The following is an 11,321-nucleotide window of genomic DNA, read 5'->3' on the forward strand; positions in this document are numbered from 1 at the left end:
TGCAACTTCTTCAAATATAGAATGCAACTTATTCAAATATCTGGCGATTCACGATATTCTTCGTGTACACTCCGTCTTCCTCCTCGTCGTCAGGTCCCTCAATAAGCGCCTTGATGTTGGATGTTGCCGTGACTCGCGATAGTGCCACGTACAGTTGGCCGTGCGAGAAGCATGGCGTTGGTAGATATAATCGCAGGTTGTGAACAGTTTGCCCTTGCGCCTTGTTGATGGTCATCGCGAATGCTGGGACAATGGGGAACTGTTTGCGCCGAAGTCGAAATGGGAAGTCCTTCATGTCCAATTCGCGGCGGATATGGTTGTTCTCAAGCAGCGAGTCCAAGACCAAGTGTGGGTACTCGGAAAGCTGCGGGAGGTCGTCAAAGTCCGACAGAGCGATCCCACCTGCCGTGAGGAACTCGTGGAGGCTGTGAAGGGTCTTGAACTTTACCAATTTTTTTTGTATTTTCTTTGATGCTGCTAATCCTGCATAATGCACGGGTATAAGTAGTACTAATCACATACCTGCATTTCCCATATCCCCTCCCTTTGATGCTGCTAATTCTGCATAATGCACGGGCATAAGTAGTACTAATCACATACCTGCATTTCCCATAAATATGCTAAATTGCTCTTGATATGCAAATTTTTTGTCAAGGCGCCCTTTCCCCCCCTTCCAACCCAGCTTATATATATGCTCCAAGCACGTGTGCTGTTTCATTCAGACGCTGTCGCCTCGACATACCTGGTTTTCACCTGAGGACGGCGGCTTGCGTTGTGGCCGAAACGTCGTGAGAATTATTTTATTATGTTTAAATTTTTTTATTGTATTACTTCCCTTGTACGTGACTTTAGCGAAAGAACCAAGAAGATTTAGCATTTCTTCTTTGTTGGTCAGCTGGCGGTACTGGTACTCGTAATCGCGAGCCAATTCGTCGTAGAATTTACCCCAGAGAGCCTTGGTATCTGCTGCCATGGAATACAGCAGAATGGTAGCGAAGAGTTGACGAAGCTGGTACGGCATCTGAAAGAGCGAGGCTTCTTCCAGACACGCAACCAATTCGCGATCGCTCTCAAGGTAGCCTGCTCGCATGGCTGCTTCCAGGGGTTTGTTTTGTTTAATTTTATTCGTAACGCACCATCCATATGCACTCCACCATCCACCATGCCCTTGCATGGCAAAGACACAGCTCCGGTGTGCGTCAGCGTGTGCGCCATCCACAGTGACATTGGTCAGAAATTGCACCGTTCCGATCGCACACAGGTTAGCCCCTGCATCCTCCGTCTGTATGTACACACACAGACAAATCCGTTATGGGGCCACCTATTTTTTTCTTATAAAAAATATTTTGTTGGTGTTTTTACGTTTATGTATTCCCATTGTGGGTGTTTTACGCATGCATCAGATTTTTGGGTTCCTCACATATGATATCAGAGGTGTGGGTCACTCCATTTCTCAATCGAACAATAACGGGGATCGTTTCAGTTATGACAGTTTGCAGATAGAAACATTGCATGATCGTATACTAATAATGACAGAATTTGTACCCCAGTGGAGGGCATCCCCCACCCGGCGCTTCTTACCGGTACTGTGAGACTTAGAAAACCAGACCTCTCCTCCTCCTGAACCGTTCACAATACCCTGTGGTAGTACCATAATCATCTCAATAAAGCGATCACTTTCCAATGCCCATTTTGATCCCGGGAGTTACCCGGGTGGTGTCACACGAAATTTGCATGTCGCAAATTTCGATATGGCTTGTGCAACGGCCAGAGAGTGACAGCGGCGGGGGCCGGGCTGCAACCTTTTTTGACAGTTTATTAAATTTCAAAGTGCATGGGATTGGCACTCCAAAACATGATAAATGTACAGTAACGCCAACTGCATCCGTGCCAAACATGATACGCGGACACATGCTGCATATTATGCAACACATGCCCTTACCAGCAGCAGCATGCACAACATCTGAATTACACAACCGAAGTAGACAGCAAGCCGTCCATGGAGACGTGATCAACGTCAATACATAATAATGGTAATAAGCCGGATAAACCGAAAAGTACCCATTGTACCCATCAAACAGTCAGCTGGGTTGCCCCATGGGGGTATTGACCCATGGGCGAAACTGTAAGGGGTGCTACGCAACTGGCCGTGGTCCCGGCAGGTGAAGCTGGCAGCTCAGTCCGCTAAGACTTACTGTATAGCGACCCCTGCCTACTCGTAAGGTAAAGTTGTTTGGGGACTCCACTAATCGCAGCACGCAGCACCCATTTTTTACATAAATAAACGTAATATTAGCGTAACTACCATTCGCACACTTGCATACACACCACACTCACACAGCGCAGGGTCTGCGCCCACAGTGCACTGCAGCACTGCGGCGCAGACCATGCCAAACCTATGCTATCGCTCTCTTCCGGGCGTGTTAATTATTTATTTTTATCGAATCAAAGTGAGCTGTGGCTTTTTGCCGGCTGTTTTATTTTCATCGAATCAGAGCGAGCTGTTTGGGCGGGTCCGTAAATAAATTAACGTCCAGATACGCACGCAGACGACCAAACCAGCGTAGTTGTTTATGATGACTAGCAGTTGCCGCCCGCTTCGCGGGCGGTGTGTATATACTTGGTTGGTGGGGAGTTGAAAGTGGCTGGACACAATATACATGTTTTGGTGATTGTTTTATGTTTATTTTTGTGAGGTTATATGTATTTTAATGACATTATTCAATAATGCAACTTCTTCAAATATAGAATGCAACTTATTCAAATATCTGGCGATTCACGATATTCTTCGTGTACACTCCGTCTTCCTCCTCGTCGTCAGGTCCCTCAATAAGCGCCTTGATGTTGGATGTTGCCGTGACTTCGCGATAGTGCCACGTACAGTTGGCCGTGCGAGAAGCATGGCGTTGGTAGATATAATCGCAGGTTGTGAACAGTTTGCCCTTGCGCCTTGTTGATGGTCATCGCGAATGCTGGGACAATGGGGAACTGTTTGCGCCGAAGTCGAAATGGGAAGTCCTTCATGTCCAATTCGCGGCGGATATGGTTGTTCTCAAGCAGCGAGTCCAAGACCAAGTGTGGGTACTCGGAAAGCTGCGGGAGGTCGTCAAAGTCCGACAGAGCGATCCCACCTGCCGTGAGGAACTCGTGGAGGCTGTGAAGGGTCTTGAACTTTACCAATTTTTTTTGTATTTTCTTTGATGCTGCTAATCCTGCATAATGCACGGGTATAAGTAGTACTAATCACATACCTGCATTTCCCATATCCCCTCCCTTTGATGCTGCTAATTCTGCATAATGCACGGGCATAAGTAGTACTAATCACATACCTGCATTTCCCATAAATATGCTAAATTGCTCTTGATATGCAAATTTTTTGTCAAGGCGCCCTTTCCCCCCCTTCCAACCCAGCTTATATATATGCTCCAAGCACGTGTGCTGTTTCATTCAGACGCTGTCGCCTCGACATACCTGGTTTTCACCTGAGGACGGCGGCTTGCGTTGTGGCCGAAACGTCGTGAGCATTATTTTATTATGTTTAAATTTTTTTATTGTATTACTTCCCTTGTACGTGACTTTAGCGAAAGAACCAAGAAGATTTAGCATTTCTTCTTTGTTGGTCAGCTGGCGGTACTGGTACTCGTAATCGCGAGCCAATTCGTCGTAGAATTTACCCCAGAGAGCCTTGGTATCTGCTGCCATGGAATACAGCAGAATGGTAGCGAAGAGTTGACGAAGCTGGTACGGCATCTGAAAGAGCGAGGCTTCTTCCAGACACGCAACCAATTCGCGATCGCTCTCAAGGTAGCCTGCTCGCATGGCTGCTTCCAGGGGTTTGTTTTGTTTAATTTTATTCGTAACGCACCATCCATATGCACTCCACCATCCACCATGCCCTTGCATGGCAAAGACACAGCTCCGGTGTGCGTCAGCGTGTGCGCCATCCACAGTGACATTGGTCAGAAATTGCACCGTTCCGATCGCACACAGGTTAGCCCCTGCATCCTCCGTCTGTATGTACACACACAGACAAATCCGTTATGGGGCCACCTATTTTTTTCTTATAAAAATATTTTGTTGGTGTTTTTACGTTTACGTATTCCCATTGTGGGTGTTTTACGCATGCATCAGATTTTTGGGTTCCTCACATATGATATCAGAGGTGTGGGTCACTCCATTTCTCAATCGAACAATAACGGGGATCGTTTCAGTTATGACAGTTTGCAGATAGAAACATTGCATGATCGTATACTAATAATGACAGAATTTGTACCCCAGTGGAGGGCATCCCCCACCCGGCGCTTCTTACCGGTACTGTGAGACTTAGAAAACCAGACCTCTCCTCCTCCTGAACCGTTCACAATACCCTGTGGTAGTACCATAATCATCTCAATAAAGCGATCACTTTCCAATGCCCATTTTGATCCCGGGAGTTACCCGGGTGGTGTCACACGAAATTTGCATGTCGCAAATTTCGATATGGCTTGTGCAACGGCCAGAGAGTGACAGCGGCGGGGGCCGGGCTGCAACCTTTTTTGACAGTTTATTAAATTTCAAAGTGCATGGGATTGGCACTCCAAAACATGATAAATGTACAGTAACGCCAACTGCATCCGTGCCAAACATGATACGCGGACACATGCTGCATATTATGCAACACATGCCCTTACCAGCAGCAGCATGCACAACATCTGAATTACACAACCGAAGTAGACAGCAAGCCGTCCATGGAGACGTGATCAACGTCAATACATAATAATGGTAATAAGCCGGATAAACCGAAAAGTACCCATTGTACCCATCAAACAGTCAGCTGGGTTGCCCCATGGGGGTATTGACCCATGGGCGAAACTGTAAGGGGTGCTACGCAACTGGCCGTGGTCCCGGCAGGTGAAGCTGGCAGCTCAGTCCGCTAAGACTTACTGTATAGCGACCCCTGCCTACTCGTAAGGTAAAGTTGTTTGGGGACTCCACTAATCGCAGCACGCAGCACCCATTTTTTACATAAATAAACGTAATATTAGCGTAACTACCATTCGCACACTTGCATACACACCACACTCACACAGCGCAGGGTCTGCGCCCACAGTGCACTGCAGCACTGCGGCGCAGACCATGCCAAACCTATGCTATCGCTCTCTTCCGGGCGTGTTAATTATTTATTTTTATCGAATCAAAGTGAGCTGTGGCTTTTTGCCGGCTGTTTTATTTTCATCGAATCAGAGCGAGCTGTTTGGGCGGGTCCGTAAATAAATTAACGTCCAGATACGCACGCAGACGACCAAACCAGCGTAGTTGTTTATGATGATACTATTGCATGTTCACCAGCTCACTCCTTGTTAAAAAAATGTTGCTTTGAAGGTCTGGCTCTCAGAATAACTCTCCCAAATAATCAACAGATATTGGTAGTGTGCTGCTATAGACCACCTAGTAGTAAGGATGTTGAAGCTGCGTCTGCACTGAGAGAGAGCTTCTTGGGGGCCTCCCTAAAAGTGAAATAGTTTTAGTGGGTGATCTGAATTGGAATTGGCTAAACCCGCTGGCCGTGGCCACAAATTTTGCAGATGAATTTAACCTATTTTAATTAATAAATGTCCCCACAAGACCCAACCTAAAAAATCCGGGACAGTCATCTCTGCTTGAAGTCCTATTGACAAATGCCCCTCACAATTTCTCACTGACTGGTGTTCTGGGTAATAAACCTTAGTGATCACTCCATCTTATTTGGGGTGAGATCATCAGCCAGACCCAAAGCCCCCCCTACATTGGTTGAGAAGCACTCCATGAGACACTTACAGCATTCAGGCATTTACTAATGATGTGCTTCACTCGGATATTGTCATGGTCTGTGATATCCCCAACCTGGCTACGGCTTGGGAGACCTTCAGGTACGTTTCTCCAAATTCTTAACAAACATGCTCCGTTAGTTAGATTTAAAACTAAAGGCAACCGCCCACCATGGTTTGATCCTTTGATTACTAAGCTCATGCAAACTAGGGACGAGGCTTGGGCATGTGCTCAGAAAAGTAATTTGGTCAATGACTGGCTAGAATACAGGATGTTAAGGAATAGATGCGTCAAAAAAATACGGAATGCAAAACATGCTTACTTTTCCTCCACTCTCCTGGAATCACATGGAAATGCCAGGATCTTCTGCAAAACAATCAAATTTATCGAAAAAGGCATCCAACACATATAATCTGCCCATTGCGCTTAACCGAAAGAGGGACTATTTTTCAGAACTCCAAAAAATAGTCTACAATTTTAACCTTCATTTTTCTGAAGCTGGTGACCTTTTTGATAATGGATTGGGAGTCACCCCTGGTCATGCAATTTCCTACACCCCTGTCCAAACATTAAACGAATTTAGTTTCTAGCCAATCCACGAAAGTAATGTTCTGAAACAACTGTCCTACCTCAAAAGGGTCCTCCTCTACCGGAGCAGATAGTATTCCCGTCTTTGCTCTGCTAACTGTTGGTCACCTAATATACAAACCTGTAGCCCATATTTTCAACCTGTCCATCAAAGAAGCATCAGTACCTCTAGAATGGAAATATTCCTATGTTCATCAACTTCACAAAGGGGGCCCTAAAGATGATCCAAATAACTACCGACCTATCTCAATTTTGTCCCCATTGATGCAATAAAAAAAAATGATTGAACTACCAAATTCGCAGTTTCCTGTCCAACAACAATCTATTACATCGAAAACAATCTGGGTTCCGAAAAAAATACAGCACCACATCTACTGCATTAGAATCTCTGAATGACATTTACAGTCGCCTTGATAATAAGCAGTACTGTGCCAGTCTTTTTCTTGACTTGTCCAAAGCCTTTGATACAGTGGACCACAGCACCCTGCTTAGTAAACTAAGTTGCCTCCGTTTCTCCAAACACGCAGTAGAATGGTTTAAAAAATTACCTCTCTTCTCGCACCCAAACTGTATTCACAGATGGTTGGAGGTCAAACAGTGTTAAGATAACAAAAGGGGTTCCACAGGGTTCCATCCTCGACCCCCTCTTGTTCTCTTTATGTCAATGACTTGGGCACTGACCTGGATCATTCCAGGGTAAATCTGTTTGCAGATGACACTATACTGATTACTGCTGGCCGCTCTCTGGATGACGTGATTGCTAAGCTCTAGGGTGATTTCAACAAACTACAACATAAGCTAGTAGCTCTTAAACTGGTCCTGAATACCTCCAAAACCAAGGTGCTATGCTTCTCACCAGGAGTAAAGCAGGAAGATATTTTCCCCAAAATATATTCCTTAAATAATCATCAAATAGAGCAAGTCAAGATCTATAAGTATCTTGGGGTCATCTTTGATTCAAAACTGAATTTTCAAGATCATATTGATTATATTGGTAAAAAGACAAAATAAAAAATTAGTTTTCTTTATCGACACAAGCACTGCTTCCCCCCTATATTCCGCTTGGAATTGATAAAAGCTACTATACTGCCTCTACTTGATTACTGTGACATCGTATATAAATCAGCCCCCAATACTTTACTGAAGAAACTTGACTCAATTTATCACTCGGCCTTAAGATTTGCATTGAACTGCCCATATAGGACCCACCACTGTGATCTCTACATTAGGTCAAACTTAACTTATCTTAATGATCGATGGCTTGTGCATCAGATGTTATGTATTCACGATGTACTTACATAAAAATCAGCAGACTACCTGCTGGATCTCCTCACTGTTTCGAAGAACAAATGTGACCTAAGGTCTGCGCTCATTTACCAGCTTCACATTCCTTATTGCCGTACAAATACTGGAGGAAGGGCCTTTTCTATTGATGCCCCCAGGGTCTGGAATACTATCGCCAATAAACTGCAACTTGGATCACTACCTGTGAGATCTTCACTCAAAACTGATCTAGAGGAGCTGTACACACCTAGCTGCCACTGCTATTCAGAATGGCCTGAAATCAAATGTATCATTCCGGATGACTGCTGCAAAGTATGATCTTGAGTTTTGATTGTGGTGTGCTGATCTTTAAAGGTGTATTGAGAAATTTAGATTCTGCTACTGATGCTCCTGCTGTTATGGAGTGACTCCTGCAGCGAGTTATGGCTGCGGGATTTGGTTGTACATGTTATGTATATCGTTTGTTGTTGGATTAAAATAACAGTTCCTATGATCACTGTTACATAGTTTTTGTGGCTTTATTTGAGTGATTTTGAGGACGGTTTGGTCTGGCCATGTTTGTTTGTTGTCGTACATAGTTGGCCTGATAACTTTAATCTACATTGTCTTATGGTTGTTATTGTTTGACTTGCATCCCAATGGGATTTTTTTTGCACACAGCGTTGAAATGCGGTGTTTTTTCTGGAAGACTTTGCTGTTTTTTCCATTATTTTTTCTGTTGCGTGTAGTCACTTTAAGATGTTTCTTGTTCATAATTTTGTTTTGTTGTGGTTGCACCCGAGTCAAGAGCCACATGGCTCACAGGGTGATACCTAATAAATGAAACTGAAAACATATCCACAAATTTCCCTTTTTTATATACATAAAAAAACTGCCATTATTGTCCTACCTGCTTTCTAGTTCTTGGGTCCCACTTAGCATTCGCTCATATTTTTATTTTAATTCATTTCTTGTCAATATCACTGCAGTGGCTGAAACATCAAACTGTAAACGATATAACGTATGTTACTTTGCATAAAAAAATTTGATAAATAGCAATACGAATAATTAGGAAATTCAGATGGATTCTGCATTAAATATTTGCATAATTTATTTGGATATGTTTTGTGTTTGGGAGGAAACAAAAATTCCTGGGGAAAACACACAGGTTCACACATAACTTTCTATACGGCCATCTCTAGTGAGTATGACACACAAATATGCACAATCCACAAACTCTTTCTACCACAGGCATATACTACTACAAAATACAAAAATCCCCCATAGAGCCTTAACTGGCTGTTGGGGCAAATGCTGTTAGCAAACACCTATGAAGGCAAGCACGGTACACGAGGGGGTGGATGGCCAGTACCAGGTTCGGTTCAGATAATCATCACTAAGGTCGCCAGGTTTGTAACGCAGCGCGCTAACCGCTACACAACCGCTCCCCACTTCCAGCATGGCGACACACGTCTATAATCTATTACTGCGCTTAGCCGATTGTAATTATTTTTTACCATTTAAAAAAAAAACACAATTATGTTTTAACAAATGGTTAACATGGTATGAGACATTCATAATTGAGCAAGACTAGTGTAACAGTTTACTACATCCTGCAGAACCAGCCAGGTGGCTCAGAGGTAGATCGGCCAGCTTGCAATCAGAAGGTTGTGAGTTCAACTCATGGTTAGAGGTTGACTCAGCCCATCATCCCTCTTTGGTCGATAAAATAAATGTAACTTCGTGAAAAAGTCAACATTTGGTTGTCCTTTGGAAAGACTCTACCATTCCATTGGAATGAAGGAGGCCCACCCCTGGCTGAGGGCTGTAAATAGTAGATGAGCACCACATCAATGCACAATTAAGCAAGAAAGCACTGACTTTACCTCTTCTTCAAAATAGATGCTATATTGTCCACATGATGGGTTTCAAGAGATGGGATGCAATAAACTAGAATACATTTGTGCACAATGCAAGAATGCATTTCAGTTTTGAAAACGAATATTTAGTTCTCAAAAGTAAGGATTTATGAACCAATATAGTCAGAATATGTGCATCTACCTGTGGTCTTCCTGCCCTGCCAATCATCTGTAGAATATCTGTTTCCCCATATTCTTGCAGCATGCCTCCCCCGGTGTAGTGCATGGTAGATTTGACGATGACCAAGTGTGCAGGAAGGTTTACACCCATAGCCAGTGTACTTGTGGAGACTGCAGAGAAATAAAATAAAAAATTCGGTATTTGCACCATTCTTATATCAGGCTATCACAAAAAAGGTGCTGTGTTGCACATATTCTGCAATAGTTTCACGGTAGGGGCAATGTTGCTATATGCTTCCTGATGATATTTTGTGGGAACATTTATAAATCTGGACCTCGACACCAGCACACAACAACCTACTCTCTTCAAATAATGTCACGGGAATATTAATGGCCACTCTTAAGGAGACCGCACAAAGTATGTTATGATTACGGTAATATACTTGCAGTATTAACCAGAACGAATTGCCATATTCCAACTGCAAACCTCTGTAACCTCTGTAACAAGTGTCAAACACACTGCCGCCCCTATACACAAACCATAGCATAAATAACTCGGTGAAATTAATAAGTCATCATAAAAATATTGAACTCTATAAAATACTGTAATCATGTATCTGACAGCAAATATATCACATGCGGCTGGTTACAAGGCAGCTGCCAGTAACCACAATTTCAGCAGCATTGGTGCAGTTTCAATGTTCAGTGTCTCATCACCAGTCAGGCTTGCTTGAACCATTGATGGTGGACTTCCAGATGCTTATACGCAAGGATACTGTTAGATATCAGTATGGGTTTGTAATCTTAAAATATGCACACGACAGCCCCTACTAATTTTACAAAGCCACATGCAAACCTTATGCATGGACACATATATCAATTTACAATCTCTCCATGAATAAAGTATATACTACTCATATTTTACGTACACAGTACTGGCAGTTCTCCTTGCAAGAAAACATCTTCAATTTTTCTTCTATCAGACGTTTCCATCCCTGCATGATGGTATGCAATTCCTTTCATCAGCAAATCTACAACAGTAATAAAAAAAATACACGAATGGGAATTTTATATTTTAATGCAATTGTTTTAAATCATCGTTAAAAACAGTGAGGGCTTTACAAACTTACCTCGCAACTTGATATCCTTTAGGTGAGAAGCATGGTTCTGCAGTCTGAAATTACAATAAATTACCAGTATATATGGTGCAATGGTTACCACGCTAGACTTGTAATCAATTCCACCTTCCAGCGCAATATTTTAAACGGTGCACACTTTTAAATCTCCCCCCACTGCCCCTGTCCACCGAGCAGTGTATAAATACAGTACATACAACCATAGTTGATCGGCAGGACGCGTGTAGTAGGGTAAAGTGTGGGTATGCCTGCCTCTTCCAACACGTCTGGTCAATGTGAAAGAGTAGACCAATATCCCTCTAGAGCAGTGCTTCTCATCGTTTTCATTTCACGGCACAAACCTTTGAGCTTACTCTATCTTCACAGCACATTGAACAAAAAATATAATTGGCCTCTTCATCCAACAGTGGATTGATCATGGCTGATGATGATGTGTGTGCGCGCTCATCTCTTTCTCAAGTGATATGGCACTACGGACGGTCTTAGTGCCATAATGGAAGTGTGCAAT

General features: G+C 43.3%; 1 long non-coding RNA gene across 1 annotated transcript; it reads right to left on the reverse strand.

Moving 5' to 3' along the window:
* Nucleotides 1-3,947: 3,947 nt before the first annotated feature.
* LOC133351983 (uncharacterized) lies at nt 3,948-10,927 on the reverse strand. The gene is made up of 5 exons (XR_009756241.1): nt 10,808-10,927; nt 10,607-10,708; nt 9,700-9,848; nt 6,110-6,153; nt 3,948-4,011 (listed from the first exon to the last, which is right to left on the reverse strand). It is a non-coding gene; the product is annotated as an uncharacterized LOC133351983 (long non-coding RNA).
* Between the last annotated feature and the right edge of the window lie 394 nt (nt 10,928-11,321).

The sequence above is a fragment of the Lethenteron reissneri genome, chromosome 39 (assembly GCF_015708825.2).
Source record: "Lethenteron reissneri isolate LAM-NWPU_2019-01 chromosome 39, ASM1570882v1, whole genome shotgun sequence".
NCBI lineage: Eukaryota > Metazoa > Chordata > Hyperoartia > Petromyzontiformes > Petromyzontidae > Lethenteron > Lethenteron reissneri.